This window comes from Vigna angularis, chromosome 4 (assembly GCF_016808095.1).
Source record: "Vigna angularis cultivar LongXiaoDou No.4 chromosome 4, ASM1680809v1, whole genome shotgun sequence".
Classification (NCBI taxonomy): Eukaryota; Viridiplantae; Streptophyta; class Magnoliopsida; order Fabales; family Fabaceae; genus Vigna; species Vigna angularis.
Window position 1 is genome coordinate 22,973,754 of NC_068973.1, and position 23,200 is coordinate 22,996,953.

The 23,200-nt window shown below is 37.0% G+C and overlaps 1 long non-coding RNA gene across 2 annotated transcripts; it reads left to right on the top strand.

The window, feature by feature from the left end:
* Nucleotides 1–665: 665 nt before the first annotated feature.
* Nucleotides 666–2,553, top strand: LOC128196299 (uncharacterized). Of its 2 annotated transcripts, none has more exons than XR_008248432.1 (2): nucleotides 666–1,400; nucleotides 1,661–2,553. It is a non-coding gene; the product is annotated as an uncharacterized LOC128196299 (long non-coding RNA). The 2 variants fall into 2 exon arrangements; XR_008248433.1 differs by having other exon boundaries at nucleotides 1,681–2,553.
* The last annotated feature ends 20,647 nt before the right edge of the window (nucleotides 2,554–23,200 follow it).

Consider the following 23,200-nt stretch of genomic DNA (forward strand, 5'->3'; position numbering starts at 1 on the left):
AAGTACATGAACCGAATGTGTCCGCTCCTAAATGAAAACAACTCCTCCTATTCTAAAAGCAAACCTATCAATTTCCGCTTCTTCACTCAGCTTGCAACCAAACATTAAGCAAACATTCAATGCAACAGTGAACTTATGTGATGATGAGCTTTTAAAGACGGAAATGAAGAATCAGCAAAGATATATAAAAAAAATGCTTCTAAGTGGGTGGCGGCTGCCATGTCCAGGCCGAGACACTTCTCCTCTTTCTCCTCCAAGGGTTTTTAAACCCTCGTGTGCCCTCTACGTCTACCTCTCTTTCCCATGCTGCTCTGCTGGGTTGCTTGCTGGACACACCCCCTATAGCTGGACGCGTGTCCCCCTTTGCTGTGTGGGTCTCTCACGGGCTTGCTGCTTCTCTTCCTGGACGCTGGACCCTGAGCTCTATTTTTCTTCTGCACCCCGCTGCTACCATTCACCTCTGGATACGAAGCTGCTCCTCTTGGACCGTGAAACTTGCTGTTCCACTTCTTGCTGTGTGCTACCCAATCAGTCCGTGACATCTCCTCCTAACGTGCAGCCCCTTTTTCATTTTCAAACCTGCTGGACCTCCAATTCAAGGCTTCTGGGCTGCTTCCGCGTGCTGTTGGATCCAGGTCCGGACCTTTTTGACGCGTGTTGCTGTGCTGGACTTCCTTCTTCATGTTGCTGCTCGTGCTTCTTTCTTCACGCACCACCCCCTTTGCTGGAACGTTCTCATGGGCCACTGCATGCTCTCTTTCTTTCCAAGCCACCTGCACAATCCTGGACTTGCAACCCGTCACACCATTTCTCTTTGCTGGACACCACCCTCTTCAAAGCCTGCTGGAAAATGCTGGATGCGTGTTGAACTTGGACGCATGGTCTCCTTTCTCAATTGCCGCTAGAGCTCCTGGACGCGTGCTTTTTTCTTTCGCTGCTGTGTTGGCCCCTCATGTGGAGTGCTGCTGCCCTGGACGTGTGTCTCTCCTTGGATGTGTGCTGAACCTGCTTGCTGTCCATTGAAGAGCGAATGAGCTGCTTCACGTGCACCCCTCATTCATCCAGCACACACCACTTTCATTTGAGTCCACGTGCAACAGCTTCTGCTGGACTGTGCAGGCCGTGCTTCCAGATTCATTACCGAGTTCACCTCCTGATGAATGAAGGCTCTCCTTTCTTCTCCAAGCACCTCCTTCATGTGTGCTGGACGCTGCTGCTGGACCGTGAGCGTGGACGTGTGGTGGGCCGTGGTGAAGCTGGATGCTGCTTGAAGGACGCACATCTTTCTCCAAGCTGCTGGATGGGAGCTGCTGGACGTTAACTGGGCCAAACACGTGTGCTGCTCCCTTTTTGCTTTCAAGCCCAAATGAGCGTGCACCTCCTTGCAGCCTTTGCTGTCCGTGAGTGCTTTCTTTCTTCCAGCACCCCCTTCTTCATCTCATTTAACCTCCAAATGTCCCAAATTGTATTTCTAAAATTTTTTTCTGCAATCAATGATGAAAATAATTAGCTCAAATAATTCAAATTAATTAAAATAAGAATTTTTATCAAATTAAGCACAATTAGCAAAAATGGAAAAATATCATACATTTAAGCACAATTCTCTAATTAATTCTAGCACACTAAACTAAGTGAAGTCAATAAAATATTGACTCATCAGTGACCTCCACCAAATTAAAGGTGTTGGCTTGCTGGAAGGAAAAGCACGGAGACCTACAAGAAGGAGAGCTCCAAGTTTGCTTGATTCAATTGGGCTGAAGTAGCTGCCACGTCCTTGGGGAGTTGTGTGCTTGATTCATTAGAAAGAAAGATGTGCTTCACGGTCTTGCTGCTAGCACAAGCAAATTGAAGTGGTGTCACGGCCCATGGGGAATGCATTTGGAGCGTCCAAGCGGACTCAAATGGAAGTGGTGTGTGCATGGAGAGAAAGGGTGTGACGGGAAGCAGCATGTGGTGGCAAAGGTAGAAGCAGCAAGCCCGGGAGGCACCACGTGTCCAGCAAGCTAAAAAGCGGGACAGCACGTGATGGAGAGGGGGGATTCACTTCTTTATTTTTAAGGTCACGTGAGTGATTGATAGGAGGGAGCCGCCACTTAAGTGGGGTGACGGAGCAGAAGAAATATAAACACATGGGCCCATGGATAATGAAATGGGGAGCGTCCACCAAGCACAACAGAGAACAGCGGATTCGGTCCAGTAAGCAAGTCCACCAAGGCCTGGAAGAGCAGCTGCACGCGTAAAAATGGTGAGGGCCTGATTTCATGAAGTTTTTCACGCATCCAGCAAAAACGGGCAGCAGCCGCCACCCAAGGAAGCACACGAACATTCTGATATGGAGGGTTACGGGTGCTTTTCATGGAGGAGGCACATCACATTTTGAAGAAAGAGGAGTTGGCACATCAGGAGGGAGTAGCCCCCGAAAGGGTTTTCTTTTATTGTGTTCATGCTCGGATGAGAATGAATTTTATATTCCAATTGTTGAAATACCAAAAGCATTGAATGGGCCACCGGTTTTGAAGTATTTTGCTATGAATCATCATTTAAGTTTTTCAATGTTCATCATTAACTTTCCATAATTCTAATCCATTCCTATTCATGTGTCCTTTTCTTTATACTTTTCACGTGAGCAACTTAGCATTTCATTTATTAGCTTTAGGATGCATTTTTTATTAGCTTTAGGATCAATTTTATTTTCTTGAGAAATGCACACACGATGATTGAAGCCTTAAAAAGAGGCGTTAATTCACTTTTGCTTTTAGTGGAAAAAAAAGTGCTTACTCATTTACGGATGGAGGTGTCATGGCCTGGTTGGAGAGAAGCACACTTTCATTTCCTTTTTAGAAGCACATGGTGCATTTATGTTCTTAGTAGAGAGCACGGTGATTTTCCTGGGAAGAAGTGAAGCGGTGACTCATGAACGAAACTTTTGCTTTTATTCCAAGAGAACTTTTAATCCAAGAATACGGTGATTCAATTCTGGTGCATCCTATTATTGTTAACACCTTTCTTTTATTTTAGTATTGTTAACGCATATTCAAGGTTTATCATGTGGCTTTTTTTTTAATACAATCAACATTTCATCTTTTTGGTTCAATAGTTGATATTCCAATTCTATTTTGAATTCATCTTTGCGTTTTTGTTTCAATGCATTCAGATCTGCACTTTAATTTTATTTTGTTCTATTTAAATTATGTTTGATGGGGTGTTATTCTTTGTCCTTGCAATTTTAAATTTTCGTTGCAATTTGATTTTGTTCCAATTGTAAATTTACTTTAATGTTGTCAATTATGTTTGGTTGTACTTAATTTCCAATTTTAATTTAGTTCATTTCTTATCACAAAAAATTTTCAAACCCCCCACTACATGTTTGACCTAAGTTTCGAACCAAATTTGGTCCTTGAGAGACGACCTAGGAGTCACTTCCTAACACTATACTGCATTTATTTGCACATCAAATTTGATGGGCCGCGATAGCCACATCAATAGGCATACAACACACAAAGACCAGCAACAAGATGTCCCCTCTCCTGTCGTCTTCCACCCTTTGAGAAACCCATCAAAGTCCAGAACGCAACACGTCCTCTTCTTGTAGTCACAACAGGGCAACAACACCAATCTTCAGAAGATTGAATTCTTGATCACCAAAACAGACACCATCAATGCAGATTTGATCAGACAGTAAAAGCACACAATCCTTGCTCTTCAAGCTATCTCCAAAGATGAACACCACAGTCTTCTTTAAGAGTTCTTGGAGCTTTTCCCAAATCTATAAGACAACACTAATATGAAAATTATCACATAATTTGTTAGATTCTCAAAACTTCTTACAGAATTCAAATTTGCGTCAATATATAGTTTTTCACAATTCTGACGCTCTTTAGACAACTTTGCCACTAATGAAGTCGAATACAGTCATGACAGTTATAACAGTTAGTAGCAGCCATAACAATTAATTGATTACACAATTAATTTAGTTGATTCATAATTAATGCTTGGTCAAACATATTTAAAAATATAGCCATTAGACACTTTAAGACATGCATTAACAAAATTTTAAAACATAACAAACTTAGTCAAATGGCTTGCGCATATAGTCGACTTTGTAACAGTTAAAAACATAGTTTTGAGAAACTTTCTCTTCAAAAATTCTCACAGCACACTTTGAAAAAGTTTGTGCAAAGCCACGAGTTTTAATCGACTTACTTCATAATGAAATCGACTTAAAACTATTGTTTTGCTACACAATTTAAGTTCAATTAAAGTGCACGTGGTTTTTCTTTTCCGAAACAATTTTCATGCAATCACAGATTAAATCTCACATATATAACATAGTGAATTGCAATGATCAACACAACACAAACATGTTCTCATATAATCATAATCATGAAAGTAATGAACATGTAACACATAAACACATGTTTTATTAATTATATGTTGCCATCATAAAAAACTAGAAGCTCTGAGATTGTAGGTTCAGCTAAACCAGTGCTCCCCCCTATCAATAATTTCAACAATCTTCCTCTTTTTTGATGATGCACAACAATGATTAATAAATAACCATGTTGTATACAACAATACAGATTATCAAACACTGCTTTTTATACTGGTTCGGCCAAGCCTACATCTAGTGTCCTTCCTTACTAGGAAGCAAATGCATTATAATGATCAAGGTTTTTACAACAAGGCTTTTATAGAGTCCTCCACGTCAAAAATATAAAAGACCTCTCTAACCCTCTAATCAAAATATAGGCATACAACACACAAAGACCAGCAGCAAGATGTACCTTCTGCTGCTATCTTCTACCCTTTGAGAAACCCCTCAAAGTCCAGAACGCAGCACGTCCTCTTCCTGTAGGCACAACAGGGCAACAACACCAATCTTCACAAGATTGAATTCCTGATCACCAAAATAGACAGCTTCAGTGCACATTTGATCAGACAGTAAAAGCACACAATCCCGTCTCTTCAAGTTATCTCTAAAGATGAACACCACAGTCTTCTTTAAGAGTTCTTGGAGCTTTTCCCAAATCTATAAGACAACACTAATCTGAAAATTATCACACAATTCGTTAGATTCTCAAAACTTCTTACAGAATTCAAATTTGCGTCAATATATAGTTTTTCACTATTTTGATGCTCTTCAGTCGACTTTGCCACTAATGAAGTCGAATACAGTCATGACAGTTATAACAGTTAGTAGCAGTCATAGCAACTAATTTATTACGCAATTAATGGAGTTGATTCACAATTAATGTCTCGTCAAACATATTTAAAAATATAATCGTTAGACACTTTAAGACAAGCATTAAAAGAATTTCAAAACATAACAAACTTAGTCAAATGACTTACACACATAGTCGACTTTGTAACAGTTAAAAACAATTTTGAAAAACTTTCTCTTTAAAAAATCTCACAACACACTTTGAAAAAGTTTGTGCAAAGCCACAAGTTTTAATCGACTTACTTCATAATGAAGTCGACTTAAAACTGTTGTTTTGCTACACAATTTAAGTTCAATTAAAGTGCACGTGGTTTTTCTTTTCCGAAACAATTTTCATGCAATCACAGATTAAATCTCAGATATATAACATAGTGAATTGCAATGATCAACACAACACAAGCATGTTCTCATATAATCATAATCATGAAAGTAATGAACATGTAACACATAAACACATGTTTTATTAATTATATGTTGCCATCATAAAAAACCAGAAGCTCTGAGATTGTAGGTTCAGCTAAACCAGTGCTCCCCCTATCAATAATCTCAACAATCTTCCTCTTTTTTGATGATGCATAACAATGATTAATAAATAACCATGTTGTATACAACAATACAGATTATCAAACAAATATCGATCCATATATTAGTATAATTCTCCCCCTTTGGGTATTAGCAAAAAAGGTATGCAAAGAGGTATTGATATTCAAATAATCAATTATTTCAGAGATGCATCAGTAAATCATAAAGCAAACACAGATGGTCCCCTTGTCACATATAATCACATAAGAAAGAATGTACTCCCCCCCTTAAGTATATGCATGTGAAATATCTAAAAAATATGTAATGCTCCCTCTGTCATTATGCATGTTTCATATTCAAAACCCAGATGGATAATGCAGTATTCATAGAATATAACAGAGCATTTATTGACATTTGACAAATTTGTATCAGTTAGAAAACATGTAAGCCTATCAATGCAATATCAATACAATAATCTCAGTATAATCTCTCAAACATTTCAATCAATTATAAAACAGAGATATAACAGGTATAAAACAATCAATAGTATGTAATCAATAAAGAGATAACAATATTCCAAATCATGGAATTTTTTAACCCCTGTTAACCACAGTCGATTGTCCCAAATTCATAATCAACTTCATTGCTTTTTTTTAGAGTTGAATCTCCAGTATTGTTTATCCAGAAGCAATGTTCCTGCAAAAACCTTTCAAGATCCTTTCCAGATCAAGCATTTTAGAATCATTGTAATACATGAATTGTTACAGTTATAATATGCATGTGTAAATGTATGAATGCAACAATAATCAATAATACATTCAACTTCATACATAACACAATTGATTATAATCAGATTAAGTCATGATTATAGTATTGATTTATGACAAACTGATGAGTGCATATTTATGCCCACATTTATGCTTTAAAATTCAAATTTTTGATGGGATAATTGTGCTTAAATGGTTGATTTTAAGTGAATTTGTGATGATTGGAATTGTTGGGTTTGAGAAATAAAGAGACATAAAAAGTGAGTTTTAGCGCATAAATTATTTTTGGATGTTCTAATGTTTATTTGTGCAGCTGAGAATATAAGTTTTATTGGTCCAAATGGCAATTCAAGGCCCAAAATCAGATTTTATTTGGAAAATAATATACAAATGGGCCAAACTGACAGACTTTACCCTTGCACCTCTTAAAATTCCTACATACACTCCTATTTCTGAAACAGACCAAACAACCAGGCCCAATACTAAGCCGAACAGTAACCCTATTCTAAATACACCTCCTAAATTTCCCTACCCATACCCCTCCTAAGCCAGAGTCCACCAGATCATGCCACGTGCCCAAATCCTCCCCACACAGATCTAGCCAACCACATGCCGCCACATCACCTCCCTTGCCACATCATCATCTTCTCTAACAGAGAAACCCTAATTCCCAACCCTAGCCGTTAACTGCCGCCGCGCCGCTCCGCCGCCAACCTCAACGCCATCGAGCCGTCACACACAACTACTGTCGGTCACCATCTTGCCGCAACCAAGCGCTGTCAGCAGCACCACCACGAGAGCACTCTCTCCTTCACGCAAGAGTTCGAAGCCGCCGCACCGTTGTCGCGACCACCACTCCCGCCACCACAGCGCCTCTCCTCCATTGACGCAAGCTCTGCACCGCATCATCGCACAACCCTTCTTCTCCATCACGCCGCTGCAGAATGCCACCCAAAGCCGCCATCACTTCGCGAGCCTCCTCGTCGCTGCCATTCTCGCGACCTTCTTCCACAGCCACCGTCATCTTCATCTTCTCCATTCTCGGAACCAAATCGCGCCACCACAAACAATCACCACGCCGTCGCTGCCTTCGTTCTCACCATCGACACGCACCTGCAAACAACAAACTCAAGAAAACCACAGCGGCGGAAGCGGAAACGCAGGGGCAAGCCCTTTCCCCAAATCTGAACCCTAATTTTGGGTAGGGAGGAGCCTGACACGTGTCAAGATCCCATTGGTGCGTTATTATTGAGTCAAATCTAGTCAAGGTTGGTCAACAAGGGTTTTTTGTGCAATTTTGGAGAATTCTAAAGGGGCTAAAGTGCAGATAGAGGAAATTTCAGGGCATTTGTGAAATTTTGGAAAGTTAGAAAAAGCTAAAAGATAAAATTCAGTTGTTGAATTAATTTAATTTGGGAATATCAACAGAAAATATCTTCCAAATAATGTTATAATTATCTAAATCTTTTAGTTATTTGGAAGATATAAGATAAAAGATTTTGTCAACTAAATATTCAGAGTCCAAGCCCAATCAAGCCCTATATAAAGAGACCCAGGGGGACTTCACTTAATTCATTCATTCTCTGATACTCCTCTCACTTTTCTTTCATCTTGTATTCAACTCCATTCATGGAGAGCTAAGCATCTAGGGCTATTCTGTTGTAATTCCATTATGGATTCTGAGGTTAGATTGAGTTAATACAATTGTTTACTTTGGTTATTTATTTAAGTTGTTCTCTCTATGTCTTTCATCTCTCTATCTTGTTAAAAGTAAAGATTGTTGCATCATAATGTGTTTGAATCTACATGCATATTGATTATATGAGTTCTAGGGTTTCTAGGTTTAATTGAGAATTTACTTTGATTTAATTTAGGAACTTTCATATGATTAAATGGTTTTTACTATCAATTGAGAATGTACTTTGATTGATTAGTAATAATTTCAACTATAATCAATTGAGAATTTACTTTGATTGATTAGCTTTTAATTTGGTTAGGAGATTTAAGAATAGACATGATTAAACACAATAGAATTTGATTGAGAATGTACTTTGGTTGAATTTATTGTGAATAATCTAGTAAGGTTTTTCATTTGATTGAGAATTTACTTTGGTTAAGTGCATGATCGCCCTCAAATTAATTAAGAATGTACTTTAATTAATTTGAAACTTAAATAATAATCAATTGAACAATTATCTGTGAATAACCGATGATGAATCTATCTTGGAAAAGCAGTGGAATTAGCCTATTTCATCATAACTATTTTTAAGTTTCTTATTTATTCTTTAAACACTCTTCAACCATTACTTTTATTCATAAGCATTGCATAGCATTCGTAAGAGTCATAGATATTCAAAAGCAATTCCGTGTTCGTTGGGAGACGACTCAGGGTTACTTTAGCCCTATCTACTTTCTTGAATACTACTTGGCAATACTGAAGTTGCCTTGAAAAGTAGTATTAATTTGATAGCTTCAACGACAGCCTATCAGAAACAAAATATCTGATTTCATTAATATTCATCTGTAATTACAATCAGATAACTGATGGACAAATTTATGAGCACCAAAATATGATGTCACAAACTTGTTTTTCAATCGGCAAGTATGACCGAATCGTTCAAGTAATAAACTTGGTAAGACCAAGTATCGTTCTTCCCAAAGGACTCACGGCCTAGTTTAGTTATGTGATTTGTTGATTAGCTAAGACTTACAAACGAAATAATTGAGATCTTATATGCAAAAGACGAAAATTAAATATGTATGCATGAAGTTTTGATCAATGGCAAAAAGCAAAAGATAAACACTTTCAATGGAATTTATGTATGAATATGTTGTTGGGGGTCAATTTCATTTTATCCACTCTCATATATTTTAGGAATTCAACATTCAAATCATCATTGTTAATGCCACTCTCTAAAGTACCTTTCTAGAAGGCTTCTCCCTAATCACGAGTTCATACAATTCCTAGCATTCCTAATGATCAGTTCATAAGTGCAGGAGCTTAAGACAACCAATATCATATTGGGAGAAATTCCCCGGATCTAGACTTCCCCGTACGTTCCTGTATCGACAAAACCAATAATCATGCATCGAATGAGTTAAACAATGCAAGCATTAAGCAAAGAGGAAAAACCCTAACTAATGATGAAAGAAAGCATAAATCTTAGATTAAGATGCAAGCATAAATTCCATATATGAGAGCTTCAAGAGATTACATTGATTCCCCAACAAACATACAAAGTTTAGTTCACCATATTCATGGTGAACCTAGATGAATTACAATGAAAGTATGAAAGAATAAACCCTAAAAAGGTGAAGAGGTAGCTTGAGCATCCAAGATCCTCCTTCAAGGGGTGGAAGAGAGAGTGTTTGCCTCCGTTCTGCCAAAGATACCTAACCCTAGGAAACCCTAAAGCTTAAATACCATTCGTAAATTACAAAATATTAAGTCCAAGCCCATTAAAGTGCCGCTCAGCGGTAAACTACCGCTCAGCGGTAAGTGCGTCAGCTCGGTTCTTCCCCTCAGCGGCCATTTTGCCCCTCAGCGGTCCTCCCGTGAGCTTCTGAGTGCCGCTCAGCGGTAAACTGCCGCTGAGCGGCAGTTGCGACTTCTCTTTTTGCACTCTTTGATTCCTTTTCTGATTCCCTCTCTCTCATTCTTCACTTCTTTCACTAAATTCACCTTAAAATCTGCACAAAAACACTGAAATCAAGCATAAACCTGTCCAGCTCTCTTATTTCTGAAAATATGGATAAAAGTATGATTTCAAGCTAGTTTCTAAGTCTAAAGGTTGCTTTTAGTATCAATTTTAAGCATGAAAATAACAGTTTTTCAACTGTTATCAATAACCAAAAGACAATATGGCATAAGAAGCCAACTACAAATTAACACGAAAAACATTAAGCAAGTATCTAGAAACACACAACCGAAACACAAGACAATCAAAATGTATGATACTAGACTGTAAACACAAGACCCCTATTCTGCTTTAGATGAATCTACAATCTTTTCTTCAACATTGTTCTTTCCACTTTTAGAATCATCAATAGAAGTATCTCCAAAAGCATTTATTCTCAGTGCATAGTCCATCTTCCGATGCAGCTTAGTGAATAATCTTTGAAGCATCATCATTTTCTCGTCAAGTCTTTTGAATCTTTCATCCACAAATTCTTCAAATCTTGTTTAAGGACGAAATTCATATCTTGATGAATCAATGTTTACAGGATTCATTTCATCAGTACCAGGAATGTACTCATCCTTGAATATCCAACCTTCCTTTCCTTTTCGGAAACCCACTGAGTCTAAGAACAACTCTTCTAAAACATTTTGCTTATTGCAGCAAATTTTTCTTTCATGTGTGATATCCACATTCTGCATTCTCAAAATTTTACTTATGAACACTCCATATGGTAGATGATACTCCTTTTGTTTTGCAAACTTTAACATATAATCACTTATCACCAAAGACCAATACGTTTGAGCACTAGTTTGCAATGCATAAAGCAGGTACACATCTTCACAATTCAGTATGGATCGATCCTCACCCCTTGGAAGTAGAATCCAGGTGATCATGCATGCGCATAAGCATTCTTCTTTGCGTAAATTCTTAATATCAAAGGATTCATATTTCCCTACCATGTCAGGATTTTTCAAGAAGTTATTATAGATATCAGTTTTGTAGAATCCTCGTATCCCCTGATGTGCATTCAGTCCTTCTTGTTGAAATCCCGCTACATACTTCCAGATGGAATAATCAATACTTATCTTACCCTTTACTCTGGACGTGAGACAATTTCCCTTCTTTTTCAAATTAGAGTAGAATACCTTCACAAGGTTTGGATAACAGTCCCCTTGAAGTTCCACAAATTTTGTCAAACCAGCTTTCTTCAACCATTCTTGAAATAAGAAGCCTTCACTGCGGAAAAACGAAATACTTAAACACTTGTGTCTGATCACTTCTTTGTAACCCCATTGGCATATGAAATCTGTGTGTTGATCGTCATCACTGAACCACCCAAAAGGATTAGCTTCTCTTCTAGAAGATGCATAGCGCTTCCTTGGTCGTGAAGATGAAGCGGCCATCTTGCAGAATTTTGTATAGAATGTAGAGACTCTTTAACAAAAACAAGGGTTTTGTGTAGCTTGTGTGAAACAGACTCAAGATAAGCATACGTAAATAAAGGCGCGAACCAAGATATACTCAACTAGGCCTATTCAAAATTTCAAACATAAAAAGCCCTAAAACAGAGATATCTAATCGGTTTTGTTGAACTTAAAGTTGACTTAAGTATGACAAAACATTAAAAAAAGACACTTATATCACAAAGTATAGTTGAGTATACACTTAATCAATTCGATTAAAAATTGTGCTATTGAATTTTCACAAAAAGCAATCTCATTCAATCAATCATCAATCATACATTCAAAAAGAAAACATTCAAACAAATGTTATGATGTAGTGATAAAATGATTGTTACCACTTGTAGATACTCAAGAACTTTGATATCATCCAGTTAGTTCATCCTTGAGTTCTGCATTTTCACAGCATCTACTTTCCTGCAAAACAACTTAAATTTTTGGTGCAGGTACCCATTTGAATTTGGGTCCTTGTTTGTTAGCAGATAGATGTTCCTTGGGAATCCACTTATATTTCCCTTTTGGAACTCCAACCTTCATGTAGTAACAATTTCTAACAGTGTGCCCTATGTTATTACAGTAAAAACATGCATGTGTAACAGGCTTACTGATATCTGTAAATTTTTTTTGTATCTGTTTTGTTACTCTAAGCTTTGTAGCCAATGCCTTGTCTGAATACAGCTCTTCCAGAGGACTTCAGTACAACATCTAATTTGTCCCTGCCCTGTGTGAATTTTGCTAACGTGCAGGTCAAGTAATGAATCTTTTCAACCAATACAGGATAGTTTTGGCCTTCTTTTTCAACATGATTTGACTCAACATCACTCTTCTTTGCAGACTCTAATGCATGATTTAATTTCTTTTCCAGTCTTTCATTCTCCTTAACCAAATTGTTGATTCTGTGCTCAAAGTCTCTTTTTTCAGATATAAGTCGATTGACCTTATATTGCAGTCGCACAACCTCTGTATGACCTCTTGAAATGCATCACGCAACATGTCATATTTGACTTCTATAGGTTCATTTTCGAATTCCTCATCACTGTCATAATCATTGATTGTAGATCCAAGCATGAAGCAGATATTTGATTCTTCTTCACGATCACAGTCTTCATCACTTGAAGAATCTGTATCATTGTTCTCCCAATCTATATATGCGCTTTTCTGCTTCTTACTCTTGTCTTGAGGAAATCTCCTGCTTCCTCTTTGCTTGATTTTTAGGTCTGGACATTCAGACTTGATATGTCCTTCTTTGCCACACTCATAACACTGAACAACATTTGATCTTGTAGCTTTCTTTTCTTTGCCATTACCTGCATGGTCAGTAAGTTGACTCTTGTTTTTCATAAATCGATTAAACTTTCTTACCACCATGGTCATTAGCTCATTGTTGTCCAGTTCAGCATCTGATTCATCCTCAAATGGTACAATCTTTGAGGCTTTTCTGTTTATGGCTTTCAAGGCTATAGACTTCTTTTCTTCAATCTCTTCCTCTTCTTTTAGCCTTCCAAGTTCAAGCTCATGTTCCCTTAACTTTCCGAACAAGGTAGCCATATTCATGCTTGTTAGATCTCTTGACTCAAAAATTGTGTGACCTTCAGTTGCCAGCTTTTGTTCAGACTTTCAAAATCTTGATGTTGATCTCTTCTTTTTCAAATATCTTTCCTAGAGCCATCAGGTGGTTGACTATGTGAGTAAATCTTTTCTGTACTTCATATATAGTCTCTCCAGCCTTCATCCTGAACAATTCATACTTCTGTATCAATGAGTTCTTTCTGGCTCTCTTTACTTCTTCTATGCCTTCATGCATGACCTCCAAAACGTCCCACATTTCCTTTGTTGTCTTGCACTATGAAATCCTGAAAAATTCATCCATAGTTAATGCTTTGACATCATATTGTGCTATACGGTTTTCAGCTTGAGTCCACTCAGAACAATTTTTCAAAACAACTTTTCCATTCAAAACATGAGTGGGTTCATATGGACCGTTTATGATTGCATCCCAAACACCTTTGTCCACGGATTCAAGAAAGATTTGCATCCGAATTTTCCAAAAAGCATAGTTTTCATCAGCAAATAGAGGTGGTCTATTTGTTGATGCACCTTCATCAAAGATTTGAAAATTAGAAGCCATTTTCCATGATCAGTCGATTTAACAGAAAAAGTAATCGACTAGTTTTTCAAATATTTTCTGAAAACCAGCTCTGGTCCCAATTGTTAAAATAGAATGGCTTAATTTTCAACACCAAGAGGGGGGACTTTAAATCAAAGTAGATGAATTTAATAACTTTCTTGCAACACAAAGAAAAAGATTTTTAAGTACAGCGGAAATAAAGTTGATTAAACGCAGTACATAGTCGATTAAGTAAAAGTGTAGGGATAGAAAAATAAAACACTGCTTTTTATACTGGTTCGGCCAAGCCTACATCTAGTGTCCTTCCTTACCAGGAAGCAAATGCACTATAATGATCAAGGTTTTTACAACAAGGCTTTTATAGAGACCTCCACGTCAAAAATATAAAAGACCTCTCTAACCCTCTAATCAAAATATAGGCATACAACACACAAAGACCAGCAGCAAGATGTACCTGCTACTGCCATCTTCTACCCTTTGAGAAACCCCTCAAAGTCCAGAACGCAGCACGTCCTCTTCCTGTAGTCACAACAGGGCAACAACATCAATCTTCACAAGATTGAATTCCTGATCACCAAAATAGACAGCTTCAGTGCAGATTTGATCAGACAGTAAAAGCACACAATCTCGTCTCTTCAAGTTATCTCTAAAGATGAACACCACATTCTTCTTTAAGAGTTCTTGGAGCTTTTCCCAAATCTGTAAGACAACACTAATCTGAAAATTATCACACAATTCGTTAGATTCTCAAAACTTCTTACAGAATTCAAATTTGCGTCAATATATAGTTTTTCACTATTCTAATGCTCTTCAATCGACTTTGCCACTAATGAAGTCGAATACAATCATGACAATTATAACAGTTAGTAGCAGTCATAGCAATTAATTTATTACGCAATTAATGCAGTTGATTCACAATTAATGCTTTGTCAAACATATTTAAAAATTTCAAAACATAACAAAGTTAGTCAAATGGCTTGCGCACATAGTCGACTTTGTAACAGTTAAAAATAGTTTTGAAAAATTTTCCCTTTAAAAAATCTCACAACACACTTTGAAAAAGTTTGTGCAAAGCCACTAGTTTTAATCGACTTACTTCATAATGAAGTCGACTTAAAATTGTGGTTTTGCTACACAATTTAAGTTCAACTAAAGTGCATGTGAATTTTCGTTTCCAAAACAATTTTCATGCAATCACAGATTAAATCTCACATATATAACATTGTGAATTGCAATGATCAACACAACACAAACATGTTCTCATATAATCATAATTATGAAAGTAATGAACATGTAACACATAAACACATGTGTTATTAATTATGTGTTGTCATCATGAAAAACCAAAAGCTTTGAGATTGTAGGTTCAACGAAACCAGTGTTCCCCCTATCAAAAATCTCAACAAAAAAAAAAGAAAATAAGTGAGGTTGAGAGAAAAAAGAAAGAAAAGAAGAGGGGAGAGAAAAAAATTGAAAAATGGGAAAACCCTAGGGAGAGTAGCAGAAAAGAAAAGGAGAAGCAATTAGGGTGTGATGAGTCAATATTTTCTTGACTTCACTTAGTTTATTGTACTAGAATTAATCAGGGAATTGTGCTTAAATGTCCGGTATTTTTCCGTTTTTGCTAATTGTGCTTAATTTGACAAGAAATTCTAATTTTAATTAATTTGAATTATCTGAGCTAATTATTTGCATTATTAATTGCAGGGAAAATTTTGGAATACAATTTGGGGCATTTGGAGGTTAAATGAGGTGTAGCTTGATGACAAATTTATGAACACCGAAAAACGGCGCCAACAACTTGTTTAACCCTCGGCAAGTGTGACCGAATCGTATCAAGTAATAAACTCGGTAAGACCAAGTATCGTTCTCCCAAAGGACTCATGGCCTAGTTATGTTAGCAAAATGATGAAGATGAAGTTTTGATGATATCTAAATCAAGTCAAGAACAATCAAGACTCATGAAGAATGATTTTTGAAGACTTGTAACTTTTGTAATAACTGTATGAACATAGGAAATTAGTGGTTTTATGTATGCATTCAAAAGTGATGTAAAAATAAATCAAGAACAAAAACTGTGTAGTGCTAATCGATTAACCAAGGTGTTTAATCGATTAGCGTTAATCGATTAGTAGGGGTGAATAATCGATTATTCCAGAGAGCAATGGAAAAGCACAACAACGCATGCTAATCGATTAACAAGGGCTGTTAATCGATTAGCGCTAATCGATTAGCATGGGCTGTTAATCGATTAGCAAAGTGTCCGTTTGAAAAACTAGCCGTTTTTAGAGCCGTTGGACTATCCGTTGGAGCGTTAATCGATTAACCACTTAAGATAATCGATTAACACAGTGAGAAAGGCTGAAAACGAAAAATGGAAGAGCCTTTGGATGAGTCTATAAATAGACTCTCATTTCCTCTCAAGATTAACTTGAACAACTCTTCCCTTGTGCTCAAATACTCAGAAACTCTTGAGAATTGTGTGCTCTTGCTCAACTAAGGAAACTCTGTCTATAGAGTTGGTGAAATACTGCTACGGTGATAGAGGAATAGCTGGTTCATCCTTGGTGTATCTAAGGAAGTGTTCGGAAGAGGAAGTCATCCTTCGTGAAGTATTCGGAGGAAGTGTCTCATCCTTTGTGAAGATTCAAAGGAGGTGTTGATTCATCTCTTGTGGCATCAAGAGAGGTGTTTTCTAAACTTTTACAAATTGTATCTGTGTGATTGTAGTTTGTAATTGTTTTGTGCTTAGTGAATTGTTTATCTTGTTTTGAGATAAGCGACTGGACGTAGGATTGGTAAGATCCGAACCAGGATAAAATCATCTGTGCAAATTTCTCTCTACCTTACTCTATTTTATTGTTATTATTAATTGCTAAGTAAGTTTAATTGAGTAGAAATTTTTAAGGCACACGTTTTTAGTAAGAACCAATTCACCCCCCCTCTTGGTTTGTTATTCCACGCTAACCATTCCGCTGCAGCTGCTGTGACAAGTTAGTTATATGATTTCTTGATTATTTAAGACTTGAGAACAAATTGTTATAAGTTTCAAATGCAAAAGAAAAAATGTAAACATGTATGCATGTGATGATCAATGGGAAAGAAGAACACAAACACTGAACGAATTATATGGATGAGTATGTTGTTGGGGTAATCAATTTTATCTAATCCACTCTCATATATTTTAGGAATTCATCATTCTTTTCATCAATGTTAATGCCACTCTCTAAATTACCTTGCGAAGAAAGCCTATCCTTAATTACGAGTTCATACAATTCCTAGCATCCCTAATAATTAATTCAGAAGCACAGAAGCTTAAAGGCAACCAACCCTCATATCCCTATGTCTAGGCAATATGCTATTGGGAGAATTTCCCCGGATCTAGATTTTCCCGTATGTGTCCATATCGACAAAATCAATAATCATGACATCGAATGAGTTACACAATGCATGCTTTGAGCAAAGAGGAAAAACCCTAACTAATGATGAAAGAAAACATGTATCTCAAATAAGATGGTTAAACACAAATTCCATATATGAGAGTTTCACAAGATTACATTGATTCCCCAACAACAAGAAGAGTTTAGTTCACCATATTCATGGTGAAACTAGATGAACAATAATGAAAGAATGGAAGAGATAGAAAAACCCTAGAAAGAGAAGAGGAGAGTCGTCACCATCTCCAATTCTACCCCCAAGGGGTGAAAAGTGTGTGTTTGCTTCGTCTCCAGCCAAAGATACAAACCCTAGGACGTCCTAAAGCTTATATACTATTCTAAAAATTACAGAAAATTAGGCCCAAGCCCATAAAAGTAATAGAAAACCGGTCCAAGCCCATTTAGAATGGCGCTCAGCGGTATTTTACCGTTGAGCGGTACTAGCGCATAATCCATTTTGCCCCCCAACTGCTGTTTTGCCCCTCAACGGTGATTTCGGCACCTGAAAACTGCCGCTCAACGCCAAATTACCGCTCAGTGCCAAATTACCGCTCAGCGCCACTCGGTCGCACTTTTTCTACATCCTGGTTGACTTTTCAACATTCTAGTTGACTGGTTGGCTTTTCTGGTTTCTAGTTGACTTTTCAACATTCCAATCATTCGGTACTTCAATTCTTCTTTCAAATCATTCAATTAGCCTACAAAATCAAGGGAATTTTGCACAAAACGATTAAATTCACCTTCAACTCTCTTATTCACAAAACTAAAGCAAAAATATGAGTTCAAGCTAGTTTCTAAGTCTTAAAGGTGCTTTTGGTATCAATTTTAAGCATAAAAATAATAGTTTTTCAACCGTTATCACAACCCCAAACTTAAAACTTTGCTTGTCCTCAAGCAAACAAGATGTAACTCAATCTTCCATCAATCCATATAATGGTTCACCATATTCAAAACTCCCTTTTCAAGATAAGTAAGTACTCAATTAAGCTCATTGCAAAGATTTCAATCAAGACATGCACATGTTTTAGTGTTCACACAATCACATACTATCCAACAAATGCTACTTTTCATGAATGATCAATCAACTAAGCCAAGATGTTCTTATGTGTTCATGGAATCTTTCCTCACTAGATAAAGTGTTTCACTCAAACACATAAGTGTATAAGAGGTAATCACTCATTCACTCTACTATCACAATGTCACATGAATTGATTTTGCCTTTCATTTAACCATAATCAAATACATTCACAAGCATGCATCATCACAAGGACTTTTCAATGGCTTATAATGTGGCTGGGCTAACAAGAAAAATTGGTTTTTCTAGATCACAAAAATCCTTGAGTTAAGAGAATCATCTAACACAATCATTCTTACTTATTTCCAACTTTCCTTTGCATTGAGCTTTGCTTTTTCTTCTCTTTTCTTTTTCTTTTCACATACTTAGTTCTTAGCTCTTAGCTCAATGCTTTCAATTTCCCTTTCATAACTTCCCAACAACCCTAAACTTGAACATTTATCAATACCATCAGATATTTTCTACTTAACTCAAGGTAAAGCTTTCACAAGGGGTTTTCAAATCATGTTCAAGGCTAAGGGTTCAAAAGATAGAACACATATTGCTCTCTTTTGTGGGCTAAAATCATTCATTTGGCTAATAAAAGGGTTACCAACAAATGGCCTTGGTCATATGATGCAAACAAACAATTGATTCAATCATAGAAAACCTGGGCAAAGTCATTCATGCTTTCAAAGTAATAACATTCAATCACAAAAACTCTAGAGCTCAAAACCTCACGTATAAGCTCATTCACATTCCACACACACATCCTGCTTAACATCATAATCACAATCACAACATCATGCATTTGTTCACAAAACTTGTGAATCACCTGTATAAGCATATAATGTGCACAATCTCAATATCAATCAATATGAAAGTATCATCAAGCAATACTCATCATGCATAAGTCACAAGCAAACCATCATAACAGATAAAGTTCAAATTGAGTACATCAAACCCTATCCTAAAAACAAAAATAAATGATAAAACAAATCCTGCTCTAGTGCTTTGAAAAACTCAGCCCAACAATGATGCTCTCTCCCAACCCCAAACTTAGATGGAAAACTAGTGAGAAAGTGAGTAGAAGAGAGATTTTCTAAAGAGGAATGAAGGGAAAATTGTAGAGAACTCTTAGAAAAGTGTTTAGGAGTGTGTGGGAAGAAGAAAATATGAAAATAGAGACCAAATCGCGGCTTAGGGTATAAAAATACCCTAATGGGCTTGGGTTCCGCTAAGGGCAACCCAAAAAGCCAATTCTACGATACTACCGCTCAGCAAAATTTTGTCGTTGAGCGGCACTTACGTGTTTTGCTTTTCTTCTTCCTAGCTTACCCTAGGTGCCTTCTACTCATGCCCCTCACTTGCTCCCTGCAATTAAGTTCTCAGATCACTCATACATTCAATCCCTATCATACAACTAAAGCAAAACAAACAACAAAGATACAATCAATCAACTGGGTTGCCTCCCAGGTAGCTCTTGTTTAACGTCATGAGCCTGACCCAAAATCCTCCATCACCCTTCAGTAGATGCAAATCTTTCTTACCAACACCCATCAGTAGGTGTATACAAACATAGTATCCTTCAGTAGATACTCTTCTGCCTAACATCCATTAGTAGATGTAAACCCTGTAACAAACTTATAACAAAAACAAAAATACCCAAAAGTTCAAAATTCCATCACCAAACCAAAAATTAAAAGTTCTAAAATCACTGGGTTGCCTCCCAGCAAGCGCTCTTTTAACGTCACTAGGTTGACCCAATAAACAAGTATCGTTCTCCCAAAGGACTCACGACCTAGTTAGTTATATGATTTGTTGATTATTTAAGACTTGTGAACAATTGATTGTAGGTTTTAAATGCAAAAGACAATAATTAAACATGTATGCATGAAATTGATCAATGGAAAAGAGGAAATGAAACACTTTAATGAATTAGATGGATGAGTATGTTGTTGGGGTAATCAATTTTATCTTATCCACTCTCATATACTTTAGGAATTCATCATTCTTTTCATCAATGTTAATGCCACTCTCTGAATCACCTTGCAAGAAGGCCTATCCTTAATTACGAGTTCATACAATTCCTAGCATCCCTAATAATTAATTCTGAAGTGCAGAAGCTTAACGACAACCAACCCTCATATTCCTATGTCTAGGCAATATGCTATTGGGAGAAATTCCCCGGATCTAGATTTCCCCGTACGTTCCCATATCGACAAAATCAATAATCATGGCATTGAATGAGTTAAACAATGCAAGCTTTAAGCAAGGATGAAAAACCCTAACTAATGATGAAAGAAAACATGTATCTTAAAATAAGATGTTAAAACACAAATTCCATATATGAGAGTTTCACAAGACTACATTGATTCCCCAACAACAATACAAGGTTTAGTTCACCATATTCATGGTGAAACTAGATGAACAATAATGAAATAGTGAAAGATAGAAAAACCCTAGAAAGAGAAGAGGAGAGCCAAAGACTACATCTCCCAATCTACCCCCAAGGGGTGAAAAGTGTGTTTTTGCTTTCTCCCAGCCAAAGATACAAACCCTAGGAAGACCTAAAGCTTATATATTATTCGTAATATTACAAAAAAGTGGGCCTAAGCCCAAAAGACCACCGCTCAACGGTACTAGCGCAAACTCAATTTTCCCCTCAACTGCATTTTCACCCCTCAGCGGAGCCAACGGGTGTTCTTGAGTGCCGCTCAGCGGTAAACTGCCGCTGAGCGGTACTTGCGACTTCTCCTTTTGCACTTTTTGAGTTCTTTTCTGATTCCATCTCTATCCTTCTTCACTTCTTTCACCAAATTCACCTTAAAACCTGCATAAAACACTGAAATCAAGCATAAACCTGTCCAGCTCTCTTATTTCCAAAAATATGAACAAAATCATGATTCCAAGCTAGTTTCTAAGTGTTAAAGGTTGCTTTTAGTATCAATTTTAAGCATGAAAATAATAGTTTTTCAACTGTTATCACAACCCCAAACTTAGAACTTTGTTTGTCCTCAAGCAAACAAGATGTGACTCAATCTTCTACCAATCAATACAATGGTTTACTCCATTCAAAAATCCTCTTTGCAAGATAAGTAAAATTTTCAATTAAGCGCATGACAAAGACTTCAATCAAGACATACACATGCTTTAGTGTTCACAAAGTCACTTAATATCCAACAAATGCTATTTTGCATGAATGATCAATCAACTAAGCATGGATGTTCATGTGCTCATGGAATATTTCCTCACTAAGTAAAGTGTTTCACTCAAACACATAAGTGTATAAGAGGTAATCACTCATTCGCTCTACTATCACAATGTCACATGAATTGACTTTGCCTTTCATTTAACCACAATCAAATAAAATCACAAGCATGCATCCTCACAAGGACTTTTCAATGGCTTATAATGTGGCTGGGCTAACAAGAAAATTGGTTTTTCTAGATCACAAAACCCTTGAGTTAAGAGAATCATACAAACACAATCATTCTTACTTTTCCCCAACTTTCTTTTGCATTGAGCTTTGCTTTTTCTTTTCTTTTCTTTCTCTTTTTCTTTCTCTTTTCACATACTTAATTCTTAGCTCTTAGCTCAATGCTTTCAATTTCCCTTTCTATTTTCCAACAACCCAAAACTTGAACATTTGTCAATACCACAAAATATTTTCTACTTAACTCAAGGTAAAGCTTTTCAACAAGGGTTTTCAAATCATGTTCAAGGCTAGGGGTTCAAAGGATAGAACACATAGTGTTCTCTTTTAGTGGCTCATTTCATGAAATTGGCTAATACAAGGGTTACCAATAAATGGCCTTGATCATATGATGCAAACAAGCTAGTAATTCAATCATAGAAAACCTGGGCAAAGTCATTCATGCTTTCAAAGTAATAGCACCTAATCACAAAAATCTGGAGCTCAAAACCTCACATATAAGCTCATTCACATTCCACATGTACACATCCTGCTTAGTATCATAATCACAATCATAACATCATGCATTTGTTCACAAAGCATGTGAATGATAACAGTTGAAAAACTGTTATTTTCATGCTTAAAATTGATATTAAAATCAACCTTTAGACTTAGAAACTAGCTTGAAATCAATGCTTTTATCTATATTTTCAGAAATAAGAGAGCTGGACAGGTTTATGCTTGATTTGAGTGTTTTTGTGCAGGTTTTGAGGTGAATTTAGTGAAAGAAGTAAAGAAGGAGAGAAGTGGAATCATAAAAGGAAGCAAAGAGTGCAAAAAGAGAAGTCGAAGGCACCGCTCAGCGGCATTTTACCGCTGAGCGGCACTCAAGAGGTTGCGGGAGTCACGCTGAGGGGCAAAATGGCCGCTGAGGGGAAGAAACGTGACGCGCACTCACCGCTGAGCGGTATTTACCGCTGAGCGGCACTTTTTGGGCTTGGGCTTTTGTAATCTTTTGTAACTCTAGAATAGTATATAAGGACTTGCACGTCCTAGGGTTAGGTATCTTTGGCAGAACGTAGGCAAACACTCTCTCTTCCACCCCTTTGAAGGAGGATCTTGGATGCTCAGGCTACCTCTTCACCTTTATTGGGTTTATTCTTTCATTCTTTCATTATTGTTCATCTAGGTTCACCATGAATATGGTGAACTAAACCTTGTATGTTTGTTGGGGAATCAATGTAATCTCTTGAAGCTCTCATATATGGAATTTATGCTTGCATCTTAATCTAAGACTTATGCTTTCTTTCATCATTAGTTAGGGTTTTTCCTCTTTGCTCAATGCGTGCATTGTTTAACTCATTCTATTGCATGATTATTGGTTTTGTCGATACGGACACGTACGGGGAAGTCTAGATCCGGGGAATTTCTCCCAATATTATACTGACAATATTATATTGGTTGTCGTTAAGCTCCTGCGCTCATGAACTAATCATTAGGAATGCTAGGAATTGTA